At 42.9% G+C, this 13,764-nt stretch overlaps 1 long non-coding RNA gene across 2 annotated transcripts in view; it reads left to right on the top strand.

Annotated features, from left to right (window-relative positions):
• The window catches only part of LOC139357064 (uncharacterized), a 51,279-nt gene that overhangs the window by 26,318 nt on the left and 11,197 nt on the right, over positions 1-13,764 (top strand). The window lies entirely within an intron of this gene.

Here is a 13,764-nt window from a genome sequence, read left to right as displayed (position 1 = left end):
ACAAGGATCAGAGCAGAACTAAATGAAATTGAAATAAAAAAATATATAAAATATAAATGAAACAAAAAGCTAGTTATTTCAAAAAAAAATGATAGACCATTAGTGAGATAAACCAAAAAAAAGAAGGGAGAAGATCCAAATAAGTTCAATTAGAAATGAAATGGGAGATAGTACTCCTGATACCACAGAAATAAAAAACGATTCAAGACTACTATGAACACCTTTACACACACAAACTAGAAAACCTAGAGGAGATGGATACATTTCTGGAAATATACAAGCCTCCTAGATTAAATAAGGAAGAAATAGAAATTCTGAACAGATCAATAACAAGTAGTGAGATTGAAACAATAATGAAAAAAAATGCCAACAGCAAAAAAAATGTCCAGGTCTAGATGGATTCACAGATGAATTCTGTCAGGCATTTGAAGAAGAATTGGTACTGATCATACTGAAATTATTCTAAAAGACAGAGAAAGTGGAAATCCTCCCTAAATAATTCTATGAAGGCCGGATACAGTGGCTCCTGCCTGTAATCCCAGCACTTTGGGAGGCCGAGGCAGGCAGATTACTTGAGGTCAGGAGTTCAAGACCAGCCTGGCCAACATGGTGAAACCCCGTCTCTACTAAAAATACAAAAATTAGCTGGGTGTAGTGGCAGGTGCCTGGAATCCCAGCTACTCATGAGGCTGAGGCAGGAGAATTGCTTGAACCTGGGAGGCAGAGATTTCAGTGAGCCAAGATTGCACCACTGCACTCCAGCTTGGGCAACAAGAGTGAAACTTTGTCCAAAAAAAAAAAAAAACTCTATGAAGCCAGTATCACTCTAATACCCAAACCAGGAAAAGACATAACAACAACAACAAAAATGCAGACCAATATCCCTGATGAACATAGATGCAAAAATCCTCAACAAAATACTGGCTAAGCAAAACCAACAGCATATCGAAAAGATAACACATCACGATAAAGTGGGTTTTATTCTAGGGATGCAGGGATGGTTTAACATATGCAAGTCAATAAATGTGATACATCACATAAACAGAATTAAAAACAAAAATCATATGATCATCTCAATAGATGCTGAAAAAGCATTTGACAAAATCCAGCATCCCTTTATGATTAAAACCCTAAGCAAAATCGGCATAGAAGGGACTTGCCTCAAGGTAATAACCATCTATGACAAACCCTCAGTCAACATTATACTGAACAGGGAAAGGTTGAAAGCATTCCCCCTGAGAACTGGAACAAGACAAGGATACCCACTTTTATCACAGCTATTCAATATAGTACTGGAAATCCTAGCCAGAATAATCAGACAAGAGAAAGAAATAAAGGGCATTCAAATTGGTAAAGAGGAAGTCAAACTGTTGCTGTTTGCCAATGATATGATTGTATATCTAGAAAACCCTAAAGATTCATCCAAAAAGCTCCTAACCTGATAAATGAATTCAGTAAAGTTTCAGGATATAAAATCAACGTACACAAATAAGTAGCACGGCTATACACCAGCAGTGACCAACCTGAGAATCAAATCAAGAACTCAACCCTTTTAACAACAGCTGTAAAAAAATAAAAGACTTAGAAATATACCAGGCCGGGCGCGGTGGCTCAAGCCTGTAATCCCAGCACTTCGGGAGGCCGAGACGGGCGGATCACAAGGTCAGGAGATCGAGACCATCCTGGCTAACATGGTGAAACCCCGTCTCTACTAAAAATAGAAAAAACTAGCCGGGCGAGGTGGCGGGCGCCTGTAGTCCCAGCTACTCCGGAGGCTGAGGCAGGAGAATGGCGTGAACCCGGGAGGCGGAGCTTGCAGTGAGCTGAGATCCGGCCACTGCACTCCAGCCTGGGCGACAGAGCGAGACTCCGTCTCAAAAAAAAAAAAAAAAAAAAAAAAAAAAGAAATATACCTAACTAAGTACGTGAAAGATCTCTACAAGAAAAACTACAAAGTATTGCTGAAATAAATCATAGATGACACAAACAAATGGGAACACATCTCATGCTCATGGATGGGTAGAATCAATATTGTGAAAATGACCAGTCAAAAGCAATCTACAAATTCAGTGCAATTCCTGTCAAAATACCATCAGTGTTTTTCACAGAACTATAAAAATAAAATCCTAAAATTCATATGGAACCAAAAAAGAGCCCACATAGCCAAAGCAAGACTAAGTAAGAAGAACCAATCTGGAGGCATCACATTACCTGAATTCAAACGATACTACAAGGCTATAGTTACCAAAACAGCATAGTGCTGGTATAAAAATAGGCATGTACATCAATGCAACAGAATAGAGTACCCAGAAATAAAGCCAAATATTTAAAGCCAACTGATCTTTGACAAAGCAAACAAAAACATAAAGTGGAGAAGGACACCGTATTCAATAAATGGTGCACCCTAAACAAATGGTGCTGGAATTGTTGGCAAGTCACATGCAGAAGAATGAAACTTAATCCTCATGTCTCACCCTATACAAAAATCAACTCAAAATGGATCAAAGACTTGAATCTAATACCTGAAACCATAAAAATTTTAGAATATAACATTGGAAAAACTCTTCTAGACATTGACTAAGGTAAAGAGTTAATGATTAAGAACCCAAAAGCAAATGCAACAAAAACAAAAATGAATAGATGAGACTTAATTAAACTAAAAAGCTTCAGCAGGGGAAAAAAATCAGCAGACTTGACTGGGTGCAGTGGCTCACGCCTGTAATCCCAACACTTTGGGAGGCCAAGGCGGGTGGTCACCTGAGGTCAGGAGTTTGAACCAGCCTGGCCAACATGCTGAAACCCCATCTCTATTAAAAATACAAAAATTATCTGAGCGTAGTGGTGCATGCCTGTAATCCCAGCAACTCGGGAGGCTGAGGCGGGAGAATCACTTGAACCTGAGAGACAGAGGTTGCAGTGAGCCAAGATCGCACCACTGCACTCCAGCCTGGGTGACAGAGCGAGACCCTGTCTCAAAAATAAAATAAAGTAAAAATAAATCAGCAGAGTAAACAGAGAACCCCGAGAGTGGGAGAAAATTTTCACAGACTATTCATCCAACAAAGGACTAATATCCAGAATCTACCAGGAACTCAAACAAATCAGGAAAAAAAAAAAAAAAAATCCCATTGAAAAGTGGGCTAAGGGCATGAATAGACAATTATCAAAAGAAGACATACAAATGGCCAACAAACATGAAAAAAATGCTCAACATCACTAATTATCAGGGAAACGCAAATCAAAACCACAGTGTAATACCACCTTACTCCTGCAAGAATGGCCATAACTTAAATATCAAAAAATAATAGATGTTGAAGTGGATGTGGTGAAAAGGGAACACTTTTACACTGCTGCTGGGAATGTAAAGTAGTACAACCACTATGGAAAACAGTATGGAGACTCCTTTAAGAACTAAAAGTAGAATTACCATTTGATACAGCAATCCCACTAATGGGTATCTACCCAAAGGAAAAGAAGTCATTATATGAAACAGACTTACACACGCATGTGCATAGCAACACAATTTGCAATTGCAAAAATATGGAACCAGCCTAACCCTGATTTCCACTGAAAATCCTAGGAAGTTATGTTAGTTGTGGGCTTGTAAAAGAAAAACAACAGCAAACAAACAGACAAAAAAAAAGAAAGAAAAACCTCGGAAGTAATTTCAGATGGTTTATATGAGATTTTGTGAAAAAAACTATTTTCTAATGTTTAGAAAGATGTTTCCACAATTTTTTGTTGCTTAACAGAACTAAATATTTAGCTTTTCTGTATCATATAGATGACTCAGACATTTTGTGATTAGCTATTACCCAAGTTGACATAACATGACTTCGTTATTGAAAAAGATTTTTTAAACAATGTAAAGCTCATTTATAAACTTTTATTTATTCTCTTTTGCAAGTAAACCTTACGGTAAATAATAAATAACAAATAAAAAAGTAAATAAAGTTTTATTTATTCTTAAGAATTATGCTTGAGTAGCTCATTAAATAAAGGTAGCTACTGAAACTGCCTTTGCAGGGCCGAGCAGTGGCTCATGCCTGTAATCCCAGCACTTTAGGAGGCCCAGGCAGGTGTATTATCTGAGGTCAGGAGTTAGAGACCAGCCTGACCAACATGCTGAAACTCTTTCTCTACTAAAAATAGAAAAAATTAGCCAGGTGTGATGGTGGGTGCCTGTAATCCCAGCTACTTGGGAGGCTGAGACAGAAGAATCACTTGAACCCAGGAGGTGGAGGTTGCAGGGAGCTGAGATCGCGTCATTGCACTCCAGCCTGGGCAACAAGAGCAAGACTCGGTCTCAAAAAAAAAAAAAAAAAGAAAAGAAAAAAGAAAAAAAGAAACTGCCTTTGCAAAATTATGACTGAGACAGTGAAAGAGATCTAACTTAACTGACCATCTTGCTTCTAGCCTACAAGCTGTCTTTGTTCAGTCCATCTTGCCTGGGGACTAGATTGTCTTCGTAACATTCGCCACAAGATTAGAAATTATGATTTAGGAGTCATGCAGCTGGAGGCTAAAAGATTATGACCCTCCCTAAATTTCTCTTAAGATCAGTGCTTGAGATATTTTGCAGACCCTGGACTAGATGGATCAGCTGGCTCCACCCAGATTGATAAACTGGCTTATCTGATATTGTGGCCCCTACCCGTGAACTGACTGTGTGCAAGAAGACAGCTTCAACTCTGGGTTCTCTCCACCCACCAAGTTGTCCTTAAAATTTCTGCTCCCAAAATGCTTGGGGAGACTGATTTGAGTAATAAAACTCTGGTCTCCGCACAGCTGGCTCTGTGTGAATTACTCCTCCTCTATTGCAATTCCCCTGTCTGGAGAAATCGGCTGTGTCTAGGCAGTGGGCAAGGTGAACCCATTGGGTGCTTATATGATCATCTTCAGTTTTTTCTTTGTAATCATGTTTACAGCCCACAAATGTTAGGAACTTAGCACTTTAGGCAGAACTCTAAAGTTAAATACACAGATATTTTGTTGATCAGAGGACACAGTTGTTTTCATTAAATCAACAGTATTAAACTAGTCTTAGTTACCAACAATTTACACAAATCATTTGAACTAAAAGGCATTTGAGTTAGTTTATATTTTTCTCATAAAATATATAATGTAAGTGCTTACTTTTTCTTTAACCCAATTAATTAGAGTTTTCATGTATTTTGGTAATGAAATATCACATCCACATGATGTACATAGACATATACACATACAGACACACAAAGGTAGAGTCTGTAGCTTGATAAACTTCATTTGCCAGGGATTTTTTTGTTTTGTTTTTTGTTTTTCTTTTATTTTTCTTTTTTTGAGACAGAGTCTTGCTCTGTTGCCCAGGCTAGAGTGCAGTGACATGATCTCAGTTCATTGCATCCTCAACCTCCTAAGTAGCTGGGATTACAGGCACCTGCCACCATGCCTGGCTAATTTTGTTTTTGTATTATCAGTAGAGACGGGGTTTCACCGTGTTAGCCAGGATGGTCTCGATCTCCTGACCTTGTGATCTGCCCACCTTGGCCTCCCAAAGTGCTGGGATTACAGGCGTGAGCCACCACACCTGGCCTGTTTTTTTAGACAAGGTGTCATTCTGTTACCTGGGCTGGGGTGCAATGGTGCAATTTTGGCTTGTGGCAGTCTCCACTTTCCTAAGGCCACAAGATTCGAAGTTAGGATAATACATGTTACACTGTTAACTTTTAGCAAACTTTGTTGAAAACCTTGTAAGTTTGGGATTTTAATTATCCTTTGCTATTACTAAGACCTCTTTAGTCCAAATTAACTTAGAATTAGTATAGATGGTTCCTGGTTCTGTAAGTATTTTAAGGCTTGGCTGAGTGCAAACAGCTCCCACGTTTTAGCAGACCAATTATTAGGCAATTTTCCTATTTCTACAAGAGTTTCCCTATCAATTACTGAATACCCGTTGTGTCTTTTTCCCTCAATCATCCGGGAGGAACCATCTGTCATCCTGTCCTGAAGGGAGTTCCTCCTAGGTCTGGTTGGACCTTTGTATGATGGTTAATTAAGATTTAGATCCCCTGTTAGGAAACCCACAGGGTTAAGGGAATTACCAGTGGCTAATGTGAAATCATATTTTTCTAACAGAATAGCCTCATACTTTAAGATTCTTGAGTAAGTAAGCTGCATTTTTGCTTTTTTGACTTAGGATAGTTCTGGCCTGGTGAGGTGTACTCAAATGAGGTTTCCTCTTAAAGTTATTTTTGTGCTTTCTTCAGTTAGCAAAGCAGTTGCCGCTACAGATTGAATGCATTTGGGCCATCTACGGGTTACTGGGTTAAGGATTTTTGATAGGAAGGCTACGGGTTGTTTACACTGACAACAAGATGGAATAGCTACTTAAGGGGGGTAAACTAGGACAGGGGCAGTTGCTAATAGATGTTTTAACCTTTCCACCTGTTGGATTTCTGGTAATTGCCAAATGAGGAGGGGGTTTTGCCCATCTTGTGTGAGTTTTTTGTATAAGGGTTTTGTTTTGTATGGCATAAGAGTCTATCCATAGATGACAGTATCTGACTTATCTTAAAATTTTCTAAGTTCTTGTTTAGTCTCCGGCAGAGGCAAGGATATGATGCCTTCAATCCATTTAAGCTCAATTTGCCATTTACCTTTGCTAATTAAATGACTTGTTCTAATATTTGACTAAATAAATTTGAAGACTTCGTAAACCCTTGAGGTAAGACTGTCTATCGGTATTGCTATTTTCAATCAGCGTGAGGGTCTTCTCACTCAAAGGCAAATAGGTCCTGGCTGTCTTCTGTGAATGGACAAGCCCAGAAGGCATCTTTTAAATCTATTACCGTAACAACAGGGTGGGGTAGTTTGGACTTGATTAATAGCTCTAAGGTCTTGCACTAACTGGTGTGACCCATCTGGCTTCTTTACAGTTAGTATTGGAGTGTTACAGGGTCATGGAGAAGACCTTCAATTTTCAATTATAGGTTTTACATTTACCCAGGCTTTTAAAGGAATAGGGTACATTGCTTTCTCTTTACTACTTCTCTCTCTCTCTCTCTCTCTCTCTCTCTCTCTGACTCTGTCTCTTTCTCTTTCTCTCTCTCTCTGACTCTCTAAGTTTTTTTTTTATCCTGCTAATATTTTAACATTAGTCCTCGGGGATTATTAGGGGGAATATTATTGTTGCTAGCTTTCTTTCTTTTATCCTTTACCTTACTTGGGGTATTTCTCATTTTGGGAGGGAGGCTCAATTTCCCTTACCAGAAATGTCTCACCTTTTGGGGTGAGGCTCAATTTCCCTTACTGGAAATGTCTCACCTTTTGGGGTGAGGCTCAATTTTCCTCACTGGAAATGTCTTGCCTTTTGGGGTGAGGCTCAATTTTCCTCACTGGAAATGTCTCACCTTTTGGGGCGAGGCTCAATTTCCCTTACTGGAAATGTCTTGCCTCTTTTTAACCCCCAAGATATCCTGACCAAGGAATACTTCACTGCCTCCTGTGGCTTTTCTTTCCTTAGTCCTGGCTAAGGAGTGCCTTACCACCCCTAGGGCTTCTCTTTCCTTGGTATGTCCCAACCAAGGAATGTTTCACTGCCCCTGCAGTTTTTCTTTCCTTAGTCCCGACTACCAAAGAAATACTTTACTAACTCCTCCAGCATTTCCTTCCTTGGCTTGTGCATGAGGTTGTCTGGTCCACATGGTATGTGAGGATCCTTTACCCCTGGTCACTGGCCAGTTTCTTTCTACATTGCTGAGAGTCTGGGTTTATTCATCACACCAGGTAGGTCTCGGTTCCTCACCCCTGAGGCTCCCAAAACAAGGCGGCGAGGCACCTCCTCATGAGAGAGGACCGGAGACTGCCCAGAGGAGAGTGGGTCCCCGTACAGGCCACTAAATTGTAAGAAATGCAAAATGCTTGTTCCCTGGTGCCTCAAAGAAATAGCACTCAAGCATTAATTTTCTCAGCAAGGCAATTTTTACTTTCTGCAGAAAGGGTGTTCCTTGCAGATGGAACAATGGCGAGAGCACACCTGGACAGGGGAGGGGCAGGAGTTCTTATTCCTGATCCAAGTATCCCTACTGCTGTGTCATTCCTCTAATGGCTAGGGTTGGTCCTCACAGTCTAAGCTAATTCTTATTGGCTATGTTAAAAAGAGCAGGAGTGTGAGCTGGAGTGGTGGGATGAGATGAGTAGTTTGGCAGGAAGGATGGTTAGGAACAGGTAACTAAAGGTGACTTAGGTCAGAGCAGGTGACCAATGGAACAGATGTGAACTACTGATTAGGACTGGCGGGAATGGGAAAGTTGTTTACTGAAACTAGAGGCAAGGAGGTGAAGAGAACCAGGAAGTTGAACTTTAAAATGGAGAATCAAAGAATAAGAGAGCTGAACATACTGATATACTGATTCTTTGAAGAGAAACTTGGGGTTCACTATATTTAGCAGGAAGCTGAGACAGGAGGATTGCGTGAGCCCAGGAGTTTGAGAGCAGCCTGGGAAAAATAGTAAGACCCTATCTTATAAAAAAAAAAAATTTTTTTGAAATGGGGTCTCTCTCTGTTGCCTGGGCTGGAGTACAGTGGTGCCATCTCCACTCACTGCAACCTCTCAGCCAGTTCTCCCACCTCAGCCTCCTGAGTAGCTGGGACTACAGGCATGCACCACCCTGCCCAGCTAATTTTGGTATTTTTTTGTAGAGACAGGTTTTCATCATGTTGCCCAGCCTGGTCTCGAGCTCCTGAGCTCAGGCATTCCTCTCACCTCGGCCTCCCAAAGTGCTGGGATTACAGGCATGAGCCACCACACCTGGCCTTAAATTTTTTTCTTTTTTTTTAATATGTGGAAAGCAGACACAAGTAGAAACCAGCACAGCTAGCTAACTTCCACTAGTGATAGAGGCAGGAGACAGCCAAGTGCCGTCCATGTCATTATATATAGGGAGATTGCCTAAACATGCCCACGGTGAAAAATTCCGTCCCTTAACACATGCACAGTAAGGGAAATAAATCAATGCAGAGTGACTCAGACTAAGGGCCTGCATGCACACTGGAAGAATGGGGTGGAGTCACCAGGAATTCATGCCTGATGCTGAGGAGGAGCTGGGCCTCTTCAACTTGGGCGTGGTGGCCTTGTATTCAATTTGTCAGGTGGATACCTGCATACAGGACCCTCCTTTTGCTTAATAAATTCCGCCCTCCTCACCTTTCTTTCTTTCTTTTTTTTTTTGAGACTGAGTCCTGCTCTGTCGCCCGGGCTGGAGTGCAGTAGCATGCTCTTGGCTCACTGCAACCTCTGCTTCCAAGGTTCAAGTGATTCTCCTGCCTCAACCTCCTGAGTAGCTGGGACTACAGGCACATACCCCCACACCTCGTTAATTTCTTGTATTTTTAGTAGAGATGGGGTTTCACTAATTTGGCCAGGCTGGTCTTAAACTCCTGATCTCAAGTGTCTGCCCACCTCAGCCTCCCAAAATGCTGAGATTACAGGCGTGAGCCACCACACCTGGCCCCATCCTCACCTTTCAATGTTTCTGCATGCCTAATTTTTCTGGATTTAGCTGAACCAAGGAACAAAAAAATTCTGCATCACTAGTTGTGCTGGCTTCCACTTGTGCCTGCCAGTATCCCACGTTTACATTTAATCTGGGGTTCCCAAAGACAGGAACACCATGAGACCAGGCCACACAGCGCTTCCACGGCGCACCTTGCTGTAAAAACATTCCCCTGAGGCTACTGGGCAACCCAACGCAAATCAGCCCACTCTGTGACCAGCCCATCTTCCATCAGAGCCTTCTCCATTGGTAGCGAATGTTCCCACCACGTCCAGGTGTTCAAACCTGCCTTTTAATCTAAGTGCATGAAGAACAAATGGCCTCTTGCAATAACAACCATTCACTACAATCCTGTCAGCCACTTTCCAGGTTTTGCCAGTGACTTGCCAGCCACTGCACACACAAAAGTCAAGTTCTCTCTCACAGTAAAAAGTAATTCCTGGTACCCCAAAAGCCAAAGATCTGGTACTACTTTTAACAGCTCTTAGCCTGGCACAGTGGCTCATGCCTGTAATCCCAGCACATTGAGAGGACGAGGTGGGCAGATCACCTAAGGTCAGGAGTTTGAGACCAGCCTGGCCAACATGACGAAACCCTGTCTCTACAAAAATACAAAAATTAGCCGGGCATAATGATTGGTGCCTGTAATCCCAGCTACTCGGCTGAGACAGGAGAATTGTTTGAACCCAGGAGGTGGAGGTTGCAGTGAGCCGAGATCCCGACACTGTACTCCAGACTGGGTGACTGAGACTCCACCTCAAAAAAAAAAAAAAAAAAAAACAGCTCTTATAATTCTTCGTTAGTAACAATTTTGTTTCCTCCATGGCAATATGAATAGCAGTTTGTGAATTAAAAGCATTAGAATTTGAAAAAATTTTGACTGGACGTGGTAGCTTATGCCTATAATCCCCAGCACTTTGGGAGGCCGAGCGAGGCAGACAGATCACCTGAGGTCTGGAGTTCAAGACCAGCCTGACCAACATGGTGAAACCCCTTCTCTACTAAAAAAATACAAAAATGGCCGGGCGCGGTGGCTCAAGCCTGTAATCCCAGCACTTTGGGAAGCCGAGGCGGGCGGATCACAAGGTCAGGAGATCGAGACCACAGTGAAACCCCGTCTCTACTAAAAATACAAAAAATTAGCCGGGCGCGGTGGTGGGCGCCTGTAGTCCCAGCTACTCAGGAGGCTGAGGCAGGAGAATGGCGGGAACCCGGGAGGCGGAGCTTGCAGTGAGCCGAGATCGCGCCACTGCACTCCAGCCTGGGCAAGAGCGTGAGACTCCGTCTCAAAAAAAAAAAAAAAAAAAAAATACAAAAATTAGCCTGGTGTGGTGGCATGTGCCTGTAGTCCCAGCTACTCAGGAGGCTGAGGCAGGAGAATGGCGGGAACCCGGGAGGCGGAGCTTGCAGTGAGCCGAGATCGCGCCACTGCACTCCAGCCTGGGCAAGAGCGTGAGACTCCGTCTCAAAAAAAAAAAAAAAAAAAAAATACAAAAATTAGCCCGGTGTGGTGGCATGTGCCTGTAGTCCCAGCTACTTGGGAGGCTGAGGCAGGAGAATTGCTTGAACCCGGGAGGCAGAGGTTGCCGTGAGCCAAGATCATGCCACTGTACTCCAGCCTGGGTGACAGAGTGAAACTCAGTCTCAAAAAATAAATAAATAATAAAAAAATAAAATAAAATTCAAAATTATCTGGTTATCCCGAATTTTATCTGACATGCCCTTTCATCAAATTGTTATATCCTATGTCTTTCCTCAATTATATTTTATCATGAAGGCTTTCCCAACCATTTTATTTAGTATGGCTCCCCCACCTCCACTTCTCTCATAAATTGTTCTGGCCCTAGCACCAGCGTACAGCATAGTTTCCTGTTTATTTGCTTAGTGTCTGTCTCCTTCAGTATAGAATGTAATCTTGTGGTGGGCATGGTGGCTAACACCTGTAATCCCAGCACTTTGGGAGGCTGAGGCGCATGGATCATTTGAGGTCCGGAGTTCAACACCCCATCCTGCCCAACATGGTGAAACCCCGTCTCTACTAAAAATACAAAAAAATTAGTCGGGCGTGGTGGCACAAGCCTGTAGTCACAGCTACTCAGGAGACTGATGCAGGAGATTTGCTGGAACCCGGGAGACAAAGGTTGCAGTGAGCTGAAATCGCACCATGGCACTCCAGCCTGGGCGACAGAGTGAGACTCCATCTCAAAAAAAAAAAAAAAATAGAGTAATCTTGTGAGGGCAGAATTTTGTTGCTATGTTCACCACTGACTCCAAAATGGCACATAGCAGGCTCTCAATATGTATCTGTTGAACAAATGGAAGCATAAATAAACAAGCAATGCTACACTTGCTTTCTCCAGCACCATGGGAGCAGATCCAGGGAGCAAACAGGGAAAGAAGGCTACAGCCCCTGCCCCCTGGTGGAGCTGCAAGAATCAATAATTTTCATTTATTTATTCATCTAATGTGCTTTGCACACTCGCTATCTGCCAGGATCAGCTTGTTGCCAGGGATGCTGGGTAAACAATCGCACAAGGTTCCTGTGGTCTGGAGGAAGAAACAGATGTTAATGCGCAATAGGGAGATGGTTACTTAATTATAGTGGTGAACTGTCAATGGAGGAAAAGCAAAGAAAAAAAAAGCCTAACCTGATATAGGGGTCAGGGAAGACTTCCCCAAGGAAGGGACGTGGAGTTGAGGCCTGAGGCTGAGCATGAATTAACTGGAGGCAGAGCTCTGTGGATGGAGATGTCATTCCAAGCAGGAAACCCAGTGAATGCAGGTACGCTGATGGAAGGAAGGCCAGGGTGAGGAAAAAGGCCAGGTTACAGGCAATTACTAGGAACCTTGTGGCCTGACTTGTCGCTGAGGAGGAAGCAATAGCCAGCTCAGAGGGCCTTGTAGTTCAGGTGATGCCCCGTTTCTGTGTTAGTCTATTTTTGCATTGCTATAAAGAAATACCTGAGGCTGGGTAATTTATAAATAAAAGAGGTTTAATTTGGCTCCCAGTTGAGTAGGCGCCAGGAAGCATGGCGCTGGCATCTGCTCCTGGTGAAGCCTCAGGGAGCTTTCAATCATGGCAGAAGGTGAAGGAGGAGCAGGTGTGTCACCTGGTGAGAGTGGGACAGAGAGACAGAGACAGGGAGAGAGAGAGCGCAAGAGAGAGCAAAAGAGGGAAGAGGAGCCAGGCTTCTTTAAACAGCCAGCTCTCATGTGAACTAATAGAGCAAGAACTCACTCATCACCACGGCAAGGACACCAAGCCATTCATGAGGGATCAGCCCCCAAGACCCAGACACCTCCCACCAGGCCCCACCTCCAACACTGGGAATCGCATTTCTTTTTCTTTGTTTTTTAATTTTATTTTAAGTTCTGGGATACATGTGCAGAACGTGCAGGTTGCATAGGTTTACATGTGCCATGGTGGTCTGCTGCACCTATCAACCCGTCATCTCAGTTTTAAGCCCCACATGCATTAGGTATTTGTCCTAATGCTCTTCCTCCCCTTGCCCCTCCCCCCATAGGTCCTGGTGTGTGATGTTCCCATCCCTGTGTCTATGTGTTCTCAATGTTCAGCTACCACTTATGAGAACATGTGGTGTTTGGTTTTCTGTTCCTGTGTTAGTTTGCTGAGGATAATGGCTTCCAGCTTCATCCATGTCCCTGCAAAGGACATGAACTCATTCTTTTTTATGGCTGCATAGTATTCCATGTTGTATATTTGCCACTTCTTAATTCAGTCTATCATTGATGAGCATTTGGGTTGGTTCCAAGTCTTTGCTATTGTAAATAGTACTGCAATAAACATACCTGTACATGTGTTTATTTATTTATTTATTTATTTTTGAGACAGGGTCTTGCTCTGTCACCCAGGCTGGAGTGCAGTGGCAAGATCTCGGCTCACTGCAACCTCCGCCTCCCAGGTTCAAGCAATTATCCTACCTCAGCCTCCCGAGTAGGTGGGATTACAAGTGCACGCCACCATACTCAGCTAATTTTTTGTATTTTTAGTAGAGAAGGGGTTTTGCCATGTTGGTCAGGCTGGCCTCAAACTCCTGACCTCATGATCTGCCCGCCTCAGCCTCCCAAAGTGCTGGGATTACAGGCGTGAGCCACAATGCCTGGCCATGTGTCTTTAGAGTAGAATGATTTATATTTCTTTGAGTATATGCCCAATGGGAGGGAATCACATTTCAACATGAGATGTGGAGGGGACACACATCTGAACCA

Source organism: Macaca nemestrina, chromosome 11, assembly GCF_043159975.1.
Source record: "Macaca nemestrina isolate mMacNem1 chromosome 11, mMacNem.hap1, whole genome shotgun sequence".
Classification (NCBI taxonomy): Eukaryota; Metazoa; Chordata; class Mammalia; order Primates; family Cercopithecidae; genus Macaca; species Macaca nemestrina.
This window is presented reverse-complemented; position numbering and strand designations above follow the sequence as displayed.